The sequence below is a fragment of the Aphelocoma coerulescens genome, chromosome 31, assembly GCF_041296385.1.
Source record: "Aphelocoma coerulescens isolate FSJ_1873_10779 chromosome 31, UR_Acoe_1.0, whole genome shotgun sequence".
In the NCBI taxonomy this organism is placed as follows: domain Eukaryota; kingdom Metazoa; phylum Chordata; class Aves; order Passeriformes; family Corvidae; genus Aphelocoma; species Aphelocoma coerulescens.
The window spans coordinates 2,297,537-2,303,536 of NC_091044.1; positions in this window are offsets into that span (position 1 = coordinate 2,297,537).

The window sequence follows — 6,000 nt, forward strand, 5'->3', positions numbered from 1 at the left end:
GGAACTCGTCGCTCATCCTGCGGAGCCTCCGCCCGTACCTTTGGGCCGCCCAGAGTACGGGCGGGGCCGAGCGGGAGCGGCCCCGAAGCGCGGGGGGGTCCCCGGAACCCCCCCCGGACCCTCCCAGATCCGACGCCAGCCGGGCCCGGGCCTCTGGGGGGGAGGGGACAGGGGGGATGTCAGGGGGTCCCCAAAAATGGGGGGAGGGGCAGGGGGTGGCCCCACACCACCCCCACACCCAGCCCAGCTCCCCCCAGGGGAGGCTTTGGGGGGTCGCCCCCCGCCCCGGGGGGCTTCTTTGGGGTTTTTGGGGGGGCCTCTGACCTGGGGAGGGGGTCCCGGGCTGGCTGGGGACGGGGGACCCCCCCCAGGGCGAGGGGGGAGGGGAGCCGGGCTCCTCGGGGCTCTCTTCCAGCTGGAACATCCTCAGGACATGGCGAGGCTGGGGGGGCCGAGGGGGTCAAGGGGGTCCCGCAACCCCAAACCCAACCCCAGAGACCCCCCCCGGACCCATAAACGGCCCCAGACCCAAACCCCCCAGCGCAGCCCCGAACCCCGAAATTTGGAGATCCTTGAGGTGGATTTTTTGGGTCCCGGGGACGTTTTGGGGGGTCCAGGGGGCGATTTTGGGGTTCCCGGAGGGATTTTGGGGCCCCCCGGAAATTGAGGTCCCCTATAATTAACACTCCCCCCTAATTAGGAACCCCAAGGTCTGCTCCGCTCCCCCGTGACCTTGGGCACCTCGGAAGTGCCCCCCCCGACCCGTGGCACCCCAAAACCGCCCCCCTCACCCCGGTCCAGGGCACCCCAAAACTGTCGGGACACCCCTCAAAACAGGACCCCCCCTCCAAGGGGGGCACCCCAAAACCGCCCCTCCCCCATGCCCCGTGTGACCCTGGAACTGCCCCTCCCGAGCCGGGGTACCCCAAAACCGCCCTGCCCATCCTCGGACCCCCAAAAACCCGCGGCTCCCCCAAACTCGAACTCCCCTCGGGAGGGGGGGCCCCCAAAATCCCCTCCCTCCATGGGGCACCCCAAAACTGCCCCCTCCCCTCCAGGAAACGGCTCCCCCTCCCCCTCTCCCCCAAACCCGCGTGTCCCCCCCTTCCCCGCGCCCCCCCTCGTGTCTCCCTCCGGGGGGGGTCCCCCAGCCCCTCCTCCCCCTTTGGGGACCCCCAAATCCGCCCCTCCCCCCCCTCGGACCTCGCTCCCGCCGCCGCTCCCGGCCCGGCTGCGTCACCCGCGTGATTGACAGCGCCGCCGACCAATCAACGCTGGGGTTTCCCCCGACGTCACGGCGCATGGCCACGCCCCCAGCGTCGCCCTGAAGTGGGCGGGGTCAGCGCGCGGCGTCGCGCGCCCGCAGCCAAGATGGAGGCGGCGGGAAAAAGGGGGCGGAGCCACCGAGCGGCGGCGGGGGGGGTGCAAAATCCCCCCCGAGACCCCCAAATAGAGCCCAAAATCATCGCTTTTCCCCCCAAAATCATCTCCTTCCCCCCTCAATCATCCCGAGCACTCCAAATTACCCTCTATACCCCAAAATCACCCCCTGTCCCCCAAAAGTGCCCCCCCAATGGGCCCAGACCCCCCTCTGGGACCCCCAAATGGACCTGACTGCCCCCGGCAGCCCCAAAGTCCACCCCTGTGCCCCCAAAATCAACCCTGCTCCCCCCAAATCAAACCCTGTACCCCAAAAGTGCCCCTCCAACGGGCCCAGACTGCCCCCGAACCCCAAAATCACTCCCTGCCCTCCAAAAGTGCCCTCCAAGGACCCCCAGAGGTCCCCATTCCCCCCTCCAGGATCCCAAACCCGACCCCTGCCCCCTCAGTTACTCCCAAGAAACCCCAAATGGATCCTACCCCCCCGGGACCCCCAAATTTTCCCCGGGACCCCCTAAATTGACCCCCAATTCCCCCCGGGACTCCAAAAGGGCCCAGCCCCCCCAGCCCCCCCCTCCGCTGGTGCCTCATGGAAAGGCCCCCAGGGCTGGACTGGGAGCGGCCCAGCATCGACTGGGAGCGGCCCAGCATCGACTGGGAGCGACCTCGGCGCCCTTGGCCGGGCTGGCGGGGCCGGGGGGCCGGGGACAGCGACAAAGGGACAGCGGTGGCACCAGTGACACCAGTACAGGGACACCCGTGACACCAGTGTGACCAGTACAGGGACACCCGTGACACCAGTGTGACCAGTATGACCAGTAGAGGCAGCAGCGTACATGGACACAGTACACGGACACCACTGCCACCAGTGACACCAGTACAGGGACAGGAACACCAGTACAGAGACACCAGTGCCACCAATTACACCAGTACAGCGAGAACCAGGGACACCAGTGCCACCAGTACAGCCAGAACCAGTGCCACCAGCGCAGAGACACCGGTACAGAGACACGAGTGACACTAATACACTGATCCCAGTGTCCCCAGTGTCCCCAGTTCCGTGGGATGGGGACGGAGGGGGGGGCGTGAGGGGGAGGAGGGGGTCACGTGATCCAGTGATGCGCTCGGGCCGCTATAAAGAGCCGGGACCGGATCCGAACCGGAACCGGATCGGGATCGGAACCGGGACCGGACCGGAACCGGATCGAACCAGATCGGGATCGGGATCGGGACCGGATCGGGACTGGACATCGGCACAACCCGAACTGGATCAGGAGCAGGAGCTGGATCGGAACCGGATCAAGACCCGGAGCCGGATGAGACCCGAACCGGCGCGGGATTAGACCCGAACCGGACCGGATCCGTCTCTGGACTGGAACTGGATTTGACCCGGACCGGATCAGACCTGCACTGGATCAAAGATTGGGACTGGATCACGGACCGGATCAGGATTAGGGACCAGAACCGGATCAAGACCCGGAGGTGGATTTGGGTGGATTTGACCAGAACCGGAGCGGGGACCGGAACCGGATCAAAGCCTGCAACTGGGTCACAGACGGGATCCGGATTAGGGACCAGAACCGGGCCGGGCCGAGCTTGGATCAAACCCCGGCGCTGGATTTAACCCGAACCGGAGCCGGGACCGGGACGGGAGTAAGACCCGGAGCCGGATCCAGGCGGAGGCCGCGCGGGGGATTCCAGGGGGTCCCCAGGGGGGCGTTCCGGGGGGTCCCAGCGGTCCCGGGGGGTCCCGGATGAGCGGGGGAGCCCCGCGGGGGTCCCCGCTCCGGCCCCGCCCCCCCCGGCGGGGTCCGCGGGCCGGGGGCGGCGCGGGGGGGGGCGCGGGGGGCGCCGGTGCCCCCGGGGAAGCTGCAGCTCCTCGAGCGCTTCTTCACCCCCCCGGCCCCCCCCCCCGGGCACCCCCTCGTCCTCCCCCTCCCCCGCCTCTTGCTCCTCCTCCTCCTCCTCCTCCGGGGGGGGTGAGGGGGGCTGCGGGCCCCCTCCCCGGCCCGGCGACCCCCGCAGGGAACCCCGGGGCTTCGGGGACCCGCTGGGGACCTTCGGGGACCCCCCTGGGGCGCGGCTGCGGCGGGGGTTGAGCCGCAGCCATGAGGGGCTGCACCCCGGGGACTCCCCCGCGGGGACCGTCGGCGACATCCCCGACCCCCTCGGGGACATCCTCGGGACCCTTGGCGACGTCGCCGTTCCCCCCCGGGCCGCCCCCGAGCCCCGGCGGAAGCGGGGGCAGCGCCGCGGGGACACCCCCGCGGGGCTCGGGGACAGCGCGGGGAACCTCGGGGACACCCCCGACCCCCTCGGGGATCCCCTGGGGACGTTCGGGGACCACCCCGGGGCGCGGGGATCGCGGCTGCGGCGGGGGCTGAGCCGGAGCCACGAGGGGCTGCACCCCGGGGAGCCCCCCGCGGGGGCTGGGGACAGCGCGGGGACCTTCGGCGACATCGCGGGGGGGGGGGCGCCACCTCCGCCTGCCCGGGGACACCGCGGCCACCCTGGAGCCCCTCGGCAACATCGCGGGGACCTTCGCGGATCCCCGGGGGGGCCCTCCCAGCCCCCTCCCTCCGCGCCGCCGGGGGCGGCCCGCGCGGGGTTCCGGGGGGGGGGTCTCGGGGGGGGCTGCTGCGGGAGCAGAGTCGGAGCCAGGAGGGGCTGGGGGTGGGGCTGGGGGCTCCGGGGGGCGCGGTGGGGGGGCGGGCGGGGCCCCCCCGGCGCTGGCGGTCGCTGGAGGCGGTGGGGGGGCGGCGGGGGGGTCCCCGCTTCTCGCGGTTCCTGGACGAGCTGACCAGAAGGGTCCTGAGCCCCGCCGAGCTCCGCGCCCTGGGGTGGCCCCCCCGCGCTCCCCCCGCGGCCCCCCGCGCCCTCCGCGCCCCCCCCGACACCCCCCGGACCCCCCCCGGGTCACCCCGAGGGGTCGCGGGGACCCCGAGGCTGCGGGCGGGGTCCCCCCCACCCCCACGGGGGGTGTCGGGCTCGGGGGGCGCCCCCGGGATGGCGGAAGAAGAGAAAGAGGAGGAGGAGGAGGAGGAGGAGGAGGAGGAGGAAGAAGAAGAGGAGGGGGGACAGGTAGGGACAGCTGGGGGGGCTCTTTTTGGGAGGAGGGGTGGCACCTGTGTCACCTTTGGGGACAGGGGGTGACACTGGTGTCCCCTCAGGAGCCGGGGGCGGCCGGAGGCGCCGGGGGACCGAGGGGGTGAGTTCGGGGTCCCGGGGGCAGTTCGGGGTCAGTGTGGGGGATTTGGGGTCAGTTTTGGGTGTTTCGGGGGCGCTTCGGTGGTCCCGGGGCAGTTTGGAGTATTTCAGGTCAGTGTCGGGTGTTTTGGGACGGTTTTGGGCTCAGTTTTGGGGTCAGTTTTGGGGGTCCCACAGCCCCTCTCCCCCCCAGGCCACCGCCGGCGCGGGCGGAGCTGGACGCGTTGAGGGAGCGGATGGACAGGTGAGAGACCGACAGAGAGGATGGACAGATGGACATGGGGGATGGACAGATGACACTCCCAGTCCCCTCCCAGTCCCTCTCAGTGCCCCCCCCAGTCCCCCCCCGTGCCTCCCAGTGCTCCCAGTTTGGCTTCCGCAGGCTCCAAGACGATTACGCCAATTCCCAGCGCCTCAATCGGCTCCTGGAGGAGCGACTGCGGGGACTGGTGAGCGGGGCGGGGGGGTTGGGGGGTCCCGGCGGGGGTTGGGGGTCCCTGGGGGGGGTCCCGGTGGCTATTTTTGGCTGTGCCGGGGTGGGTTTGGGGGGTCCCAGTGACGTTTTTGGCGTTGCTTTGGGGGGTCCTGGTGACATTTCGGGGGTCCCGGTGACGGTTTTGGGGCCCCAAGGAGGTTTTTGAGATGCCCGGGTTGATTTTGGGGTCCTGGTGACATTTCTGGGGGTCCCGGTAACATTTCGGGGTTTCTGGGTTGATTTTGGGGCCCGGTGACATTTCGGGTGTCCCGGTGATGGTTTTGGGGGGGATGTTTTGGGTTCCGGTGACATTTTGGGGTGACTTTGGGGATTTTTGTGGTTTGGGGCACAGGCGCAGGCGATGGCGCTGGAAAGGGCCGCCCTGAGCCGCCACGTGGCCGAGGTGCTGCAGAGGGTCCTGGGGACCCCCCCCGGGCCGGGGACCCCCCCGCGGGACACGGTGAGGGGGGAGGGGACACCGGGAGGTGACACTGGGGGGGGGTTGGGATGCTTTGGGGGAGTTTGAGGGGACTTTAATGGGAGGGGACATGGGGGGGCACTTGGGCGGGGTCTGGGAGAGGGGATGACTTTGGGGGGGCTCTGGGGGAGTGACATCCCCGGGATGTGACTTTAGGGGGGTCCTGGGTGGGGTGACACCCCTGCGGTGACACCCCCGTGTCCCCTCCCCCTCCAGGTGGCTGTGTGGGGCGGGGCCGAGGATGAGGAGGAGGAGGAGGGGCCGCTGTTGCCCCCGCCCGCCTTTAGGGACCCCCCGGGGGGCGCGGGGCCCCTGCCCTGAGCACCCCAAATTCCCCCCCCACCTCTCAATAAAGAAATGAGACCCCGCCCAGGGCTGAGTTGTTCTGAGCGCCCCAAAACCAGCCCAAAACAGACACAGGGATCCCAAAATTGCCCCTCTCCTCCAAGACACCCCCACA